The sequence below is a fragment of the Callorhinus ursinus genome, unplaced genomic scaffold (genome assembly GCF_003265705.2).
Source record: "Callorhinus ursinus isolate GAN/ISIS: 27379988/994484 unplaced genomic scaffold, GSC_fseal_2.0 scaffold12, whole genome shotgun sequence".
NCBI classification, from domain to species: Eukaryota; Metazoa; Chordata; class Mammalia; order Carnivora; family Otariidae; genus Callorhinus; species Callorhinus ursinus.
The window spans coordinates 43,811,494-43,829,163 of record NW_027397074.1 but is presented as its reverse complement, the minus strand read 5'-3'; the positions used below and the strand labels follow the sequence as shown (position 1 = coordinate 43,829,163).

At 41.1% G+C, this 17,670-nt stretch overlaps 1 pseudogene; it reads left to right on the top strand.

Annotated features, from left to right (window-relative positions):
• Nucleotides 1-4,413: 4,413 nt before the first annotated feature.
• Nucleotides 4,414-4,932, top strand: LOC141373800 (large ribosomal subunit protein eL21-like; annotated as a pseudogene).
• The last annotated feature ends 12,738 nt before the right edge of the window (nt 4,933-17,670 follow it).

Here is a 17,670-nt window from a genome sequence, read left to right as displayed (position 1 = left end):
CAAAGACATGAAAATCCTAGCCATTCTTTCATTGGTAGCAGTATTCATAGAATTTCAAAGCGAGTCTTTTCTTTTCATGACTTTCTGGTCACCAACAGCTGTGGCAGGCCCACACAGGTAGAAGTAAGAGGTGTCAATGACACCCTGTGTATATGATCCTTGTCCCCCGTGACTTAAAAAAGAAGACATCATTTAAAGAGAGTCAGACCCAAAACCAAAATGTGATTATATTGGGCTCCCCTTCATATCAGCATCCAACCCATTTTGGCTTTTGTCAGCCCTGAAAAGGAATTTGCTACATTCAGGAGACAATTTTTGTAGATACCATGCTGAGCATTCAATAACATCCTTCTCTCTGTTCTGTGTGTGCCTTTGACACTATCCCCTTATTAAATCCAACATGTAAAGGGTAGAAAATATCACTTTTCCATGGGAATGTTTACTTGTGGGATTCTGCGAAAAGCACGTGAGCGCTGCTTGCCACCTGCAAGGGTTATCATTTCCAACTGGAAGTCACACTATACTTTGAAGACACTTGCCAGGAAAGGCTGACCAGAGGTACAGCATTAGCAGTGCTGTTTGTAGACAAAGGCTCTGGGCCAATGCTAGACCAAGAGGCAGTATCCTAATCAGCAGGAGGCCTTTAGATAGCAGCCTCTTCAACCATGATCACCCATCAAAGGGCTGGCTCCCCACAGGCATAAAGAGGAAGAGACTTCTAGTTTCCATCATGTGGCTTCAGGCACACATGTGGACAGACACATGTGCACGTGTGTGTACATGTCAACAGAGAATTGTCTTCAAAAGACAGGAGGTGGGGGTGGTAGGAAGAGGGAAGGCTTGCATGTGGTCCCCTGCCATGCTGGCTGGCCTTGCCATCGACAGACCAGCAGGTAGACATTGCTAAAGACAAAAGCTTCTTCCTGAGCCTGTATCAGAATGAGTCTGATCATGAAATACCTCTCCTGGGGGTTTATTTTTCAAATGCATTCATTGAGTAAACAGCAATTTTAAAAAAAAGGATTTAGCTAAAATAATATTTCCACTGAAATTTAAAAAGTAAAGCAAGTCTGTCTTTTTAGTCATTTTTGAGATGCATATTTTCAACTTAATAACATCAAGTGTTTTTATGTTTAGAATCAAGATTTTCTCTGCACTTGGAAATATCCTATCTGATAGTTTGCATGTGCCAAGGAAATTGGCTAAAGGGTAGATTGTTTGATTTGGACCTTAGCATACATCCTGGTTAAAAAATAAAGTTCAGGGGCGCCTGGCCAGCTCAGTGGGTAGAGCATGTGACTCTTGATCTCAGGGTCATGAGTTCAAGCCCCACGTTGGGGGTAATGCTTACTTCAAAAAAAAAAAAAGTTCATGATAGTAAGTGAGAGAAAATACCAACATTCTCTTTAGTCATCATTGAAGAAGCTTGAATCAAGGAGCTGAAAGGTTAACTATGTAACTTTCTGAGATATTTCAGAATGGTGATATTTTATCGTTAAAAATAATTTGTTTGCGGCGCCTGGGTGGCTCAGGCAGTTAAGCATATGCCTTCAGCTCAGGTCATAAGCCCGGGGTCCTGGGATCGAGTCCCACATTGGGCTCCCTACTCGGCGGGGAATCTGCTTCTCCCTCTACTCCTCCCCGCTGCTTGTGATCTCTTTCTGTCTCCCACTCTCTATCTCTCAAATAAATAAATAAATCTTTAAAAGAAAATTTGTTGCCCTCTTAGTGTGTGAAAAAAAAGTTAAGCTATAATGACAGACCTAAAGTAAAAGCTAAGACTATAAAACTTACAAAAGAAAATTTTGTGACTTTAGATTAGGCAAAGAATTCTTAGGATGCAAAAAGCATGATCCTTAAAAAAATAATCCAATAGACTTCATAAAATTCGGACCAAGTAACCAAATAAGATGGTTAAGAAAATGAAAATGCAAGCCACAAACTGGGAAAAAATATTTGTAAACCACCATCTCCTAAAAGACTAATTAAGAATATGTAAAGAACTGTTATGACCCTGTAATAATACAAGCAACCCAATTTTTAAACAGCAAACATTTCCTCAAAGAAGAGATGCCGGGGCACCTGGGTAGCGCAGTCGGTTAAGTGTCCAACTCTTGATTTTGGCTCAGGTCATGATCTCAGGGTTGTGAGATTGAGCCCCGTGTCGGGCTCCACACTGGGCGTGGAACCTGCTCAAGATGCTCTCTCTCCCTCTCCCTCTCCCCCTACCTCCCCTAAAAAAACAGAGAGAGAGAGAGAGAGAGAGATGTAAACAGAAAATAAACACATGAAAAGATGCTTACCATCGGGAGTCCTAAGGGAAACACAAATCAAAACCACAATGAGATACCACTAGACACACATTAGAATGGCTTTTTAAAAAGACAATATCAAGTTGGTAAGCTGGTGAGGATGCAGAACAGGAATCTTCCTATAGGGTTGGTGGGAATCAGCAAAAACTGGAAACAGCCCAAATATCTTTCAATGGATGAAGGGATAGACACACTATGGTACAACCACTCAGTGAAATACTACTCAGCAATTAAAAAAAAGAAAGAATCAACTGATTTATACAACATGGATGAATCTCAAATGCATTTTACAGAGTGGAGGAAGCCAGAATCAAAATGCTATATACTGTATGATTCCATTTATAAGACCTAATTGAAAAGGCAAAACTTGAGGGACAAAAAAAAAAAAACAAACCAGATCAGTGGTTTCTAGGAAGTGAGAACAGAGGAAGAGGTTTATTACAAAGGAGCTCAAAGGGGACTTCCTGCGGGTGAAAGAATAATTCTATATCTTGACAGTGGTGTTGGTTACACAATTGAATTTGTCAAAACTCTTAGAACTGTAAAAGGTGAATTTTACCAATCTAAATTATATTTCAATTAAAAAAATGAAATTGGATTTCTATTTCATGCCATGTTAAAAATCAATTTCAAAAAAATAAAAATAAAAATCAATATCAATTTCAGGTACATAAAAGATTAAAATGTAAAAGGCAAAATGAAACCTTTCATAGTCAATACAGGGGAACATCTTTTAAGGTCTTAAAATAGGGAAGAATCTCTTAAATAAAACACAATAGAGGAAAAGATAGATAGCTGTGATTGCCTCTGTTCATCAAAGATATCACAAAGAGAGTGAAAAGTCAAGCCTCAAATGATAAGATATTTGCAATACATATGATTAGCAAAAGATTAGTGTCCAGAATATATAACTTACTACTACAAAGGAATATACAGTCAAAACCACACAAATATTGAAGTCAACTGACTTTAACTATGGTTGCATACATCTGAATGTTGTGTTGTTGGGCTGTGGTGTTGAGTAAGTAATAAGTCATAGAATACCTGAACTGGAATTCTATTTATAGGGGTGCCTGGGTGGCTCGGTTGGTTGAGCATTGGACTCTTGATCAGGGCATGATCTCAGGGTTGTGAGATCAAGCCCTATGTGGGGCTCCCTGCTAAGTGAGGACTGCTTTTCTCCCTCTCCCTCCCCCCCTTGTGCATGGGCATGCTCGCTCTCTAAAATAAGTAAATCTTTAAGAAAATAATTCCATTGGGCGCCTGGGTGGCTCAGATGGTTAAGCGTCTGCCTTCAGCTCAGGTCATGATCCCAGGGTCCTGGGATTGAGTCCCACATCGGGCTCCCTGCTCCTTGGGAGCCTACTTCTCCCTCTGCTTCTCTCTCTCTCTCTCTCTCTCCCCCCCCCTCCTCCTCTGTCTCTCATGAATAAATAAATAAAATCTTTAAAAAAAAAAAAAGAATTCCATTATATAAAATTCCAGAATGGACAAAATTAACCATGACTTGCTTGGGAGTACATCTATCAGTTACTAAACAAAAAAGGGAGGGAATGATTATATAAAATTTAGGACAGTGGTTCACTTTGAAGTGAATGAGAGGAAGGAGGGGTATAGGTAATTTTCCATTTCATAGCTCGGGTGGCAGATTCACACATCGTTATTATTATATAAAGTGTATATGTGTGTTTGATATACTCTGGTTTTTATGATTGTATTAGCTCAGTCCTCTAAGAAGCCAGGATGGGGTTAAACATGCAAGAAATGTATTAGGGAGATGCCTGGAGGAGACCATGATGCAGTCTGGCACCTGGGAAGAAGGGGGAGGAAGCAGGGGTGAATAGGAAGAGGCTTGGACTGCAGTACAGTTGTAAGAAAGTTTCAGCTGGGCCAGTGAGGAGCCAAGGTCACCCATCAAGGAGTCACCATCTTGCAGGAACAGTGTCCTTGCCATGCCCAGGCACTAGTTGGAATCAACGTTGGGAAGCATGACTTTGGCGTAACTTTGGAACTGCTTTCACAAGGCACAGCTGATATAAAAATAAACTAATAAAAATAATTCCTTTCAGCTGGAACCACCATCTCCCAGTAATTTGACAAAATGACCAATACAAAGGGAAAGAGAGGAGGTACCCACCATGTTCTCTCTGCCTTTTAGAAAACATGGAGTTGTTCCTTTACCTACATACATGCAAATCTATAAGAAAGGTGATATTGTAGACATCGAGGTAATGGGCACTGTTCAAAAAGGAAGGCCCAACAAATGTTGCCATGGCAACACTGGAAGGGTCTGTGGTGTTACCCAGCATGCTGTTGGCATTGTTGTAAACAAACAAGTTAAAGGCAGGATTCTTGCCAAGAGAATTAATGTAAGTATTGAGCATATTAAGCACTCAAAGAGCTGAGATAGCTTCCTGAAGTACGGGAAGGAATATGATCAGAAAAAGAAGGAAGCCAAAGAGAGAGGTACTTGGGTTCAACGGAAGTGCCAGCCTGCTCCACCCAGAGAAGCACACTTTGTGAGAACCAATGGAAAGGAGCCTGAGCTGCTGGAACCCATTCCCTATGAATTCATGGCAGGATAAGTGTTAAAAAAAAAAAAAAAAGACCTCAAGACTCTTTAAACAAATGAAAAACTTATAAAAGTAATAAAAAAAATCATAATAAAAGGGTGCCTGGCTCCCTCAGTCGGTAGAGCATACAACTCGTGATCTCAAGTCGTGGGTTCAAGCCCCAGATTGGGTATAGATGGAGTTTACTTAAAATAAAACAAAAGCAAACAAAAAAAACCCAAAAGGCAGCAGCTGGGCTTGTCAGTCAGTTATACTCCCTACAATGGGAGATCGGAAAGGTGCATTTCTATGCTGACCACAATGGCAGTTTCAAAAAATTTTTGTAATTAAAAGAAAATGAAAATGGGCAAAGGAGATCAAGGAAGGAAAGCTCTTTGTTACAGAAGAATGTCATCTAATAAATGTAGAAGCAAAAATAGAATTGGAAAAATCATCTTTTTCTAGTCCCCAAATTAATAAATAATTTGGCAAAGGTTATCAATGGATTCTAAAGCAATGTGCAAGGTCTCACTCCATAGATTACTAACTAAATACAGGGGGAAAAAATGTGTGTTCCCAGTAGAGAGATCTAGTAGTTACCACCTTAGCCTAGTGACCAAGCCAGAGGGTTGGTCCCCATGGGAGATCTGAGTATGCGTGCAGGCCCAGCTTAACAGCTATAGGGCCTGGAGTGCAGGAACACGGTAGGCCCACAAGCCACTGTTTAAACATTTCCAAATTTGTGAATTCAGCTACGAACTTTTACAGTTTATTTTATCCCATGCCTTGACATATATATACCTTTATAGTGTATATAATGTATGTGTAAAGCTATGGTTTTTACACAGGGACTTTTAGATGACTTAAAGCTAGAAAAATATCAAAGACAACTGAATTTAATTATTATTGTGCACATGTGAGTTTTGTGTTATGCACTGTGATATAATAAAGACATACATAATTTTATGTATTTATTTCAATAACATTTATTGCCTTCATTTCAGTAACATCACTTAACTAGGTTGTTATAATCCATAATTTGACATAAATTATGTCCTATAGCTAGTAATAATTCTAAAGGATTAGAATATAAAATGTAATGGCATTCAATGTATCCAAAATTTTACCAAATATATACCAATATTTAACCAAAAATATGAATTATTAAATATTAATGTGGAAAATTTAAGTATATTTTATATATGCTTTCCAAAAATATCATTTTTCTTCTAAATATTCAAAATGACCTATTAAGAGACAACAATTTATTAATAATATCAACATTTTTAATGAAAAATTATTTTAAAAAAGCTCAAATTATACTTAATTTTTTTGAAAATTTAATGGAAGCTTTTAAAATACTTCTATAAAAATAAAAATTTTGTAATTCTAGTGTTTGATATTCATCAGGCGGCCTAAAAAATATTCATATCATATTTCATGTATATGTGAAAATTGTTTGATATTACAAAATGTGCAGCTTACAAACACGACAACTTTTCCTTCTCCCACATCCAAGGGCTAACCAGTTAGCTACTAGTTGAAACTTGAAGAATATAATTGAATGAGTTGAGTAGTACCTTGTAGAGACACTCCATGGTTGGCTCAGAGGTTAGCTTATTTGAATCCAAACGATTTACTAATTATGTAAACTAGTTTCCAGGACAGTAAAAGCCCTGTACCTCAGCCCAAAAGTCCTAAATCAGCCCCCGTCTGGAAGTCATCTGCTAGTCAAACCTCTAGGCTAATATCTAGCTCTTGCAGTATGAAAGTTACCATGACAACTGAGGGGAAAGTTTTGGTCAACAGGATATAATCCAAAAACAATTTTTTTAAAAAACAACGCTTTGGGCAAGTTCTTGAAGCCAAAGAGGATTTGACTGACACACGCCCAAAAAGAACAATGTCTCACAGGTATAAACTGGAAATCACAGGGCAAGAAACAGAAAATTAGATGATGGGGTCAAACTGAAAAAGCAGGAAACATGGCCACCCAAGCCCCTCTCTTTCCCTGGCGCCCCCTGGATGTAAGATGTCTGAGAAATGTCCCTTGGTTTGATCTGATTGGAAGAGCTCCAAATCCTTATTTCAGGTCCCAAAGAAGAGTGAGTTTGTTTCATTTGAGCTGAGACCCAAACACACTCAATGAATATGGATTTCCAGAAATCCTGGTGCTTGAACTGGTTGAGCTTTTCTTGTTCCATTTCCTCAACCACCCTAGAGTTCATTTTTGGTTAGCCAATATCAGTTCAAGGGAAAACTCCTTTTGCAAAAATTTAATTCAATTAGGACAAAATAGAAAATAAAACATTTCTTAATTTATTTTCAAAGTGGCTTTTGGGAAAAATGCTTTCTCTGCAATTAATGGGAAATTTCTAATTTTTCTACACACCATCTATTCTCTCTTCACCTGATGACTTCCTTGATTCTCTAACTCCCATTTTCAGCTATGTGGTTCGGGGGCGCGGATCCCCTCCCAACTTCTAAGAAGATGCTGTGACTAGGTTTGGGTAAATCAGAAGCTCTCCTCTCTGCGGGCCACAATGACTGGTTCAGGGCTGTACACATGACCTAATCAGAATCAACAGAATCAACTCTGAAGGAACCGAGCATCCTTGTAATGTCATCATGTCCTCTTGGGTCGGGAGGCCAACTGCAAACGCCACTGCACTGATAGAAAGCCTTGTGGTAAGGCCCTGCTTCCTACAAACTGTGTGACCTTGGACAAATCATTCAACTTCCCTGGGTCTCATTCTCATCTGAAAGTCCTTCGTGGTTTACATGAAGGTTTTATAAAGGACCGCATATGTGAAAGCATGTTATAAATTGCAAGGCCTTGCTGAAATGTAAGACCTTGCCTTTTGCTTTCCTGGCAGCCGAAACTGGAATAAGCATGTAGAGATGTTTGGACCTATTCAATGCACTGGAAAACAAAGAACATTGCCCAAGAAGAGAATCTGAAGCCACAAAAAATGTCAAAGCCAAAAGGCCCCTGGAGGACATCTGGTTCAACACAACCCCCTCATTTCACAGAGGAGGGCACTTGTTCTTTCTATCCTTGAAAGGGAGGAAATGAGGTAAGAACGACTCTTGCAACCGTTCAGCCAGGTTCCCCACATTAAATTAAAGCAATCAGATAATAAATGAGCAGCCTTTAAGCCAGAGACCATGTCAGTGTTTCAATAATGTGGTTACCTTCTCCCCATGGAAAACAGCCTCACCTGCAGAGAACCGACAGTCACAGAAAACACAAACAAACAAAATAAGATTTACCGAATTCACCTCTTCCACACAGTCAGTCCTCCTCTGAGTTCTAAGATGGGAGGAAAGGAACTTTGCAGCTGGAAAAATTGCTGAGCCATGTGTCTGAAATGCTTGACAAATCACAGTGGGGATTTTATTGAATTTCTTTTTTCATTTTCCCTGTTGGTGAGAACCACTCCCGCCAAGAGATTATTTGCCAAATGGTGACTTCATTTATGATGCTGCCAGTGTGATGTTTAACAGCTGACATTTGGCTACTTTTTATAAAAATCTGTCCCTTAGCTTACATAGCAACAGAAGTGTCGCAAAAATTTGGAGATGCACGTGTAATGTTCAGTCATTTCATTAGATAAGAGTTATTGGAAGAAGCCCTATCTTGCCAATATTTTTAAACATTGCAATTACAAAAAAAAAAACCCCAGAGTACATAAACTTTGTGTGAATTAATTAATCCTCACGACAACTTCAGGTGGTAGGTGCTATTTTTAATCACCCATAGGTTTAAAGTAAGGCACAGAGAGGCTGAGTAACTTTCCCAATGTCACCCAGATAGTGGGTAGAAGAGCTGGGATTTGAACATATGCATCTTGACTCTAGTCTGATTGTTCAACGGCCGTGCTACACCAACCTTCTGATGGTAACGTTCTGCAGAGAATACATTATATGTTCTCAAAGAAATAACTTGTGAATGAAATTAAGAAAAATTAAAATATCTGTTGAAATTTATCTTTGTAAAACACCATTTCAACGACAGCATCAAGAGAAAGCAGAACGACAGGAGTGAACACAAGATATGGAGCCAGGTTGAATTAAACTTGAGCTCAGTTACTGGCTAGTAGCTTTTATGACAAGTCCCACACCTCTGTGTTCTTCAGTTTCTTCATCTGTAAAATAGGGATAGAAATGTTACTTAAATTCTGGAGTGGTTTTGGGGTTAAGTGAGATGGTTTATGTAGAGTACATATGTCCTGTAAAGTGTCGGGGTTGGGATTCCCTGGCCGGCTCAGTCAGTTGAGCGTCCGACCCTTGGTTTCAGCTCAGGTCGTGATCTCAGGGTCCTGGGATCGAGCCCTGCGCTGGGCTCTGTGCAGAGTCTGCTTGGGACTCTCTTTCTCTCTCCCTGTACCCCTCCCCCCTTCTCTCTCTCTGGAATAAATAAACAGATCTTTAAAATAAATCAAGTGTCAGAGGGTATAGAGTACAGAGTCCAGTGCCAGTCCTCATTGTCCCTCATCATCATCATCATCATCATCATCATCACTCCAGCTCTGCCTCACCTTCTCTCAGCCTTATCTATCTCTTATTCCAGCCATCCTCCATCCCTCTCTCATCCGCTGCAGCCCTGTCCTGCACAGGCTCCAATCTGCTTTTCACATGTCTACCTATGAAGGCCTTGCCGTAAGCCCACCTGTTCCCCTGTCACTCCTCCGCTAGGACATCTCTCTTGACCACAGTGCATGGGACTCTAGGGGAAACCGCTTATGTAACCCGGAAGTACTGGCAGGGACCCCTCCAATAGTCAAAACCTTGACCCTTTCTTCTCCGTTGTCAGAGGACATATTCATTTGCTAGAGCCGCCATAACAAAGCACCATGGACTGAGTGGCTGGAACAACAGAATTTATTGTTTCATAGTTCCAAAGGCCAGAAGTTCAAACTCAAGGTGTGGGCAGGGTTGTTTTTTTCCGAGACCTCTTTCCTTAGCTTGTACATGACCACCTTCTGGCTGTGTCCTCACGTGGCCTTTGCTCTGTGGGCGCACATCTCGGTATCCCTCTGTGTGTCCACACTCACTCTTCTAAGAAGGACACCAGTCAGATTAGATTAGGGCCCACCCTAATTTGGGGAGGACACAATTCAGCCTATACCGGAGGGTCCTGAGATGCATTTCATTAGCCTCCGCAGAAGATCCTATGGGATAGAGCAACCAGTTGCCCATAGTAGTGGCCAATTTGGAACATACCTTTCTTCCCTGGTTTGCATCTCTGCCCTTCCCTGGGGTCACACTCACCAATAAAGTCCTCACACATAAGCCCTGGTCTCGGGTTCATCTTTCTGGGGGAAGTTGGCCTAAGACGTCTGGTAGAAACCGGCTGGCGTCCTACAACGCAAGCCAACCAGACCCGTCGGGTGTGTGTTCCCAGCTGTCCTTTCAGCCCTCCCAGCCCAGCCTGGGCAGGGCTTGTCCTGTTCTAGCCACACTGGACTGTTCATCCTCACTTATCCTTTCCAGGAGTCCTCACCTACAAATGACAGGGCATGTCCCTTCCTCCCTCTGCTTCAAATTCTAGAAGAAAGCTGTTTCACCTTCTTACGCATGCCTTTATTGCCCGCCTGGAGATGAGTAATTATCTCTATACAAGTCTAAATAAATAAGTATCCTGGGCTAATTAGGAAAGAGACAAATGTTTTGGATTTGCATAAAAAGAGGAAATCACACTGCTTCAGAAAGTAATGTATAGAAGAAAAGTTAACAGATGTACAGCTGGCCAATCCCAGATTTTAATTAAAACCCATCTTTTATTGGTCAAAACACGACTAGTATGACAGCCAAAGCCAAAAGAGAAGGGATTAACACACACATGCTCTCACACACGTCTACACAAACACATTCTTCTTAACATTCTGTGATTTTATACTATGTGGGGGCAGCAGGAGGTAGATACAAATGGATTTTTCATGTATTTCTCTTGGCATTATGGCCGTATTTAATGTAACATCCAGCAAAGCAGAAATTTTAATTAAGTTTATGGTCTGACCATCTGTATTTGTTTGGAATTTCTGTCTCTTCAAAGTAAAAATGTGAACCTGGCTTTAGACCTGGAAATATCTCCGGCTGCAACCAAATGCATGATCAACAAACTGAGAGTGTGTGGTCTGAAATAGAAAATGAGATTAGAAGAGGGGGAGCCCATTATCAAAATATCACAAAATACCTGGATATTAATTATGCAGTCACTAATTTATTCTGGCATGCTTTAGAGAAGATAAAAGGGAAATTTTAGATATTTTCAAGGGAAAAAAAAAGTCTCAGCATCAGTAAACTTCCAAAGAATCAATTAAATGCATTTTACTTGTTTCTCTGGGGTTTGATGTTACTTTTCTTTTAATCTTCACCTCTTGCATTTTATAAATAATAAAACCTATGAACAATCTGTGTCCCAAATGTTTTAATCACTCAGGCTTCCTTTCTTTAAAACAGTATAAAAACTCTGTAACATACAGCAACTGAGAATGGTGAATGTGGCCAATATAAATTAGTAAAAAGTATTTGTACGTACTTGGAAACAATAACTAAAAATACTCTTTTAAGATATTCTGTAGTACGGACATAACATAGACCTGCAGTCTCTTGCCTGCCCTTTGGGGAATGAATTGAGCTGCCTGTCGTTTACCTTTGCATTCTCTGTGAAGTGTTAAGTAAAATTAAAAGTATGACCACATGTCCAGTTTGAAAGGGCAAATCTGGGTATTAACCCTGAAACAGTGTTGCCCACTTTCTTGCTAAAATTCACAATCCTGAAAACAAGGACTGCCAGAATCTGGCAAGTCTTCCCAGTTCTTGCCTCTGGAAAATGAGCTTGTCTCTCTAGGTAGAAATACACTCAGACCTCCACCACCATCTCGCCTACAAATACCAGTCCCCGGCCAAGCAGGAAAAGAGGAACTCTCTCCCATTACACCACCACCCCGTCTCTCCTCTTAAAGTAGCCCATTTCCAAACTAACTCTCCTAAGTTTGTCTGTGAGATATATTCATATTTATTGTATGCCTACTATGTGCCATGCCAGGAAGTGTTCTAGAAGCTAGGGGTACCGGAGTAGACAATATATCAGTTTTGTGTCCACTTAGAGACACAGAAAACAACTCAGCAGGAGGTAAGAGAGAGATGAGAGTGACAGGGCACCTTGGGAGGGGTGGCCCCCACAAGAAAGTGCTAGAAGAGAACAGAGAAATCTCAAGGTTTTCATGTGTTCCATCCATTCAGAGTGACAAAGACTCAAGAAGCGGGTCTAATGCAGCCCAGCAAAGCAGAACTAGGGAGACGTCTTCGAGACAGCATAGACGGGCCACCTGTGCCGTGGCAGGTGCGCTAAGTGCCGTAGAGAAAGTCAGAGCAGGGTAAGGGGGATGGGGATGCGGGGGCAGGAGGTGGGAGTGGGGACAGACTGATCAGGGGAGGCTTCCCTGAGGAGGTGATGTGTGTGAGCTGAGTCCTGGAGGAAGTGAGCTGCGCGGGTGTTTAGGGGAGAGCACTCCGAGCCTGTGTCTGTGCGTCAGCCTCCCACCTCCGGGCCCTGGGGTAGCTTCCCCTAAATTCTTTCAAATTAGTCAAGACCCACTTGTTTCTACCAACAGCATCTCCTCCTATACTCTAGAAACTTCTTGAACCCTGACCTCTCCATCCCTGGACAACAGGCTCCGCCGCTGAGCGGTGGTAGAAGGGCTGAAGGAGAAACGGACAAAAACAAACTGGATGACACAAGGGGGAAATACATCTGTGGGGGGGGGGTCCAAAATAGTATCTCTGTTATACATATTCTAAAAAAATTATTAAATTAAAAGTAAAGAACAATTCAAGCAGAGAGAACAAAAGGTTACCTAGAGAAAGACACAAATCAGGCTTACTTCAACCTTGTCCCCTGTCATAGTAATTCTAGAAGACAAGGAAGATGTGTCTACAGACTTTAGGAAAAGGATCATGACACCATAATTTCATATATATGTATATGTATATATGAAATTCTGTATGTCATTCTCAAGTATGTGACATCTCAGAACATGAAGAATCCCTGTATCCCACTTGAGAAAATTTTAGAAAATATTCACGTGGCTGCGATAGAGATGAAAATTAACAACTCCAGAAAGAGGAAGTTGTGTCTAAAAGACCTGCGGATCCCTTGTCTACTTGGGTCAGGACCTGGAATGAAGAGCTCCAGTTGGGGGTGCAAGTTCAGGGGCAAAGCTCGGCCCTACTGCCCTGTCTTCCACACAGCCTCTGCTGTAGCTCCTCTTTCCACTTCCCAGTGCCAGGAAATGGGCTTTTTGAGCTATATCCTTCAGATTCAGAAATCTGTTGCGTGTGTTACGGCCACTGGCAACGGTAATGAATAGGGTTCTCTTCAAGCACTGGTGAACAATGGCTATCCAGGGCATTCTGTTAAGAAACTGAACCAGGAGAATTACTTTTAAAAGGTACTTTCCCTACACCAAACCAGAATGACATAGTGCAACATAGTGGACCTATTTTTTTTTTTCTGCCTTGGAACATGAATGGTGATTTTCTGTACCTTTAAAATGTGCACTGAGAGTCCTGAGTCATTGAGGTTTGATCGGGAAAGACTACTAGCAACCAAGTAACAGATCTGATCTGTCACTGAGCCTCTACCTACCCTCTTTTTTATAGGATCTGTGAAGTTTCCTGCATTAACAAATCTTTAACCTAATTGCAATTATGCTAAAAAAAGAAAAAAAGTATGGAGGGGTACCTGGGTGGCTCAGTGGGTTAGGCCTCTGACTCTTGGTTTTGGCTCAGGTCGTGATCTTGGGGTCATGAGATCGAGCCTCACATTGGGCTCCGCGCCAGGCATGGAGCCTGCTTGGAATTCTCCCTCTCCCTCTGCCGCCTCACACATGCTCGCTCTCTCTCTCTCAAAAGAAAAAAAAAAAAAGATGGAAAAGAATTATAAAGAAATACACACCCAGAGGTTAAGGTAAGGGATAGTATCAGTCAGTGAACTTCTAAGTGATATTTTTTTCCTGCTTCAGAGAGTCGGCAGATATTTTAAAAACAGATTTTTAAGAAACCAACATAGGCAATTTTATATAATTGCAACTATGTAAAAATGTACACAGCGAAACAAAAATACATCACAATGTATTTGTGAGACTATCAATTATTATTTTCCTTCTATTTATGTTATTTTCTAAATTTTCATTAGGAGCAGGTATTAAACATCTGCGATGGAATTTTTTTTCTTAAATTAAAATAGGATGGTGAGGGTTTTGAGCTTGCTTAAAGAGTGCAAGCAGATTGCTATACAGATGCCAAAAAAGTAATTGCTAACTATAAACAATTCCCATTTTCATCAAAACTGATCAGGCAGTTTCTACGACTTCTAGTGAAGCCAATGTTTTTAGCTGGAAAGAGCAGAATCTCTTTTATAATATTTTAGAGTTCAAACTGCTCGCATAAGCTCTTCAAGAGCATTATTAAAAATTTGTACCGAGCAACTCCAATTTAAATAAAAAAGGATTTTCTATAGGGAGAAGGGGGATGGACCATCAGGTGTACCCCCAAGAGGAATTAAACAATCAGATCTTTCTAGATCCAAAGCGAATCCTGCCAGGTGCTCGGAAGGAGTCCTGGCCTTTTGCGTAAACCCCCTCATTTTGGAGCTGGGAACAGAGGTGCAACAGCATCTGGCTCTGGGGGGCCCAAACAGACCAGGTTCTGCCACTTGCCACGGACAGAATCCAAAGGCGGAGAACCGGGTGATGGTGAAACAAGAAAGGAATTTCCGTGAGGCCAACACAGGCAGATAGTGGACTAGCATCTCAAAGACTGTCTCCAGAGTGCCCAAAATACTTCCCAGTTTATATAAGGAAAATGTGGAGCAAAGGTGGGTGGGTAGTGCAGGTGAGCAGTGATGGTCAAGTCCATCATTGTTTTGGTGTCAGTCACAGGGTCTTGCTGGCTCAGGGCAGTCCTTAGTGCTTGAGGGGGAGGTGTTGGTTCCTCTCAGGGGATGCTTTGCCCGAAGGCCTTTTGCCTGAGTTAAGAGGTAAGCTGGACAGAAGAACTTAATCAATTAGAAAGTTGAGGGGTATCTAGCTGGCTCAGTCGGTAGAACATGCGACGCTTGATCTTGGGGTCGTGAGTTTGAGCCCCATGTCGGGCATGGAGCCTACTTTAAAAAAAAAAAAAAAAAAAACGGAGGTAGTTGAAGTCTTCTTTCAGTTTGGTCTGAAGTAACACCAAAGGGAGGCAGGTATCACACCAAAGGCTTTGCGCTTCGATACTCCCGGTCCCATCCCTTTGCTGGCTTTACACTGCAAAGAAAATCTAGACTGCTTGGTCTTGCTTCTCTTGCCCACCTCTGCTCCAGCTCTCCTGGCTTAACTAGGAACTCTTCGGGAAGCAAAACTATGTCCAGACTCAAAGTGGTCTAGAGCTATATTAAGAACAAAGGAGCATTTCCTGAAAGAAACAATCTGCCAAGATTTCATCTCACTCACAATGAAATGGCCTTTTATTTTACTTTGCTCTTCAACTTAGCTTTGTCCCTCCACTTCCGAAAAGGAGGTTTGCTTTTCCCTTGAATCACCAAAAGGCCCATTAAGGAGACTTTCCCCAAACAGTGTATTCTCAACACAGAAATCTAGGCACACTTTCTCCAATCACATTTTCTCCACCAAGTTTGCCCACAGCTGTCCTGACTCAGAATGACGAGGGTGCTTTTTAAAAATGCAGATTTCCTGGGACCTGCCCCAGGTCTGAATCAGAATTTCTTAGGAATGGGCCCCAGACTTTGAATTTAAAAAGCAAGTTTCCTGAGAAAACAGTATCTGTGGCTCACAGTATGTTTACAGTTAATACGTGCTGAATAAATTAACATAAGGGGGGAGTTTTCTGAGTGATTCTTAATGCAAATTAAAGTTTAAGAACTATTGCTTTACGCTATAAGAATAAACTGAAGTTAAAAAAAAATTGGTCTGCTCTTCTCACCCTTCCTCCCAGTTTTCCCATTAGTATTCCAAGTTATTGGAGTTCAGCGCAGGGTAAGAACCCTGTTGCATCCCATTTTACAGAAAGGGAAAGGGATTGAGGAAGGGCCCTTATGCAGGATTCACAACAACCTCTTCCATCTGACTTCAAAGACGTAACAATAGCCAGTAGCCTCTAAGTACTTCTAGTGGTCCCTGTACTCCTCAGACATTATCATACCCAATTCCCACTCTACGGATATAAAATCGGTGTTCTCAATAAATAGATGCCATAATCCCCATTTTGTCCTTGAGGAAACTGACGCTCAGAAAGCATCTGAACCCAGGTGTGTGTTGTCATCCGAAATCTAGGCTTGTCCTGCTGTGGCCTGATGCCTGCATCCACCTCCTAAAATGTTTGTTACTAGTTTTCTTTTGTTCTGCCCAAATATATTCTATGTGCTTACCCGTGCCTTCAGTTCCTTATTGAGAGCTATCCCTCTGACTTAAAGCTTTGTTTTCTGCTAAAATTCACATTTTAGTACTTGCTGGGCAATAATAATATTAGATTGGTTACTGAAAACCTTTTGATACGAAAAGGATGACAGAGTGGGAGAGGCTGGGTACTGAGGGGGGCAGGGGCCCCGCGCCACACCGTACAGAGGCCACCAGTGATAGGCGGCTGCCCCGCCCACCCCCCCCAGTCTTATCCGGGACCAGCTGGCCCTGGAAGCCTCTGCCGACCCCTTGGGTCCGCGGTCACTGACAACAGTCCTGTTATGCCAATAGCTGAGCTTTTCAGAGGATTTCCATGTATATGTTTGAAAAGGGGGAGATGCTAACCACCTGGAGAGAGACTAAGAATACAGTTGATATCAATTAAAATAAGCACATTTGTTATTCATGCTTCTTTGTTTTCTACTATAAAAAAATAGATGCATTTCGGTTGTGATGCAATCCGGTAAATTACATTTTGGAGCTCTTCCTTAAGAGTTAGGCCAGTACCAGGCCCTTCACTGGTCAAAAAGGAAATGACCCCAGAGAGAGGATATTTAACATCTGAGAAAGCTATGGAGCCTGGGGGAGGGGGAAAGGGGGTTGGGGGGGTTGGGAGGGTGGTTATCACACAGGTGGGGAGAATCACTTAAAAGTTCAGGTGTTTGCTTCTTAATTCCATTATTTCCACTGGAGTCTGGTTTTTAATTGCAAGCTCTATGAGGTCAGGGACAGCGTCCCCTTTACTGCATTATCTCTGGCAACTAGCACAGAGAAGGTAACCAGTAAACCTTATGATGGATGTGGAATTTGAAACTTTTCAGAAATCACCTCGTTACGGTGATTTTGTATTTTCTAATCTCTTAAAGAGCAATATAATTGAATGCAGTCACAATGTCTTAAGTTGTTAAGAATCTGAGCCCATATGTAAGATTTCAAACATTCTTTTTTTGTCGTTGAAGATCTGACTAGAGAAATGGAATAAAACAGAAAGTTAGGACAGTGTTGAAGAATCAAAAACATCCAAATTCAAAAATATTACAACAATGTTTGTTACTATTTTTCTTTTTCCTTTTGTTCCAGAATGATGTTACTTTGCTCCAGGAATAATGAGTCATTTGTCATCTGCATTATGCTCTCTTCCAAATAAAATAGCTATGTAGGGTGGATTTATAGACAAAAGCCTTCTTAAGTCTAAGACATGCTAAAATAATATATTAAGACTGGTGATTAATAGCAGTTAGAGGAGTGTCTTAAGTTTTAAAATCTGAAAAAATCAATCTTTAGATTGCTGCAAGTTTGTCCCTATGGATCATAAATATGGAGAAATAATATTTATTT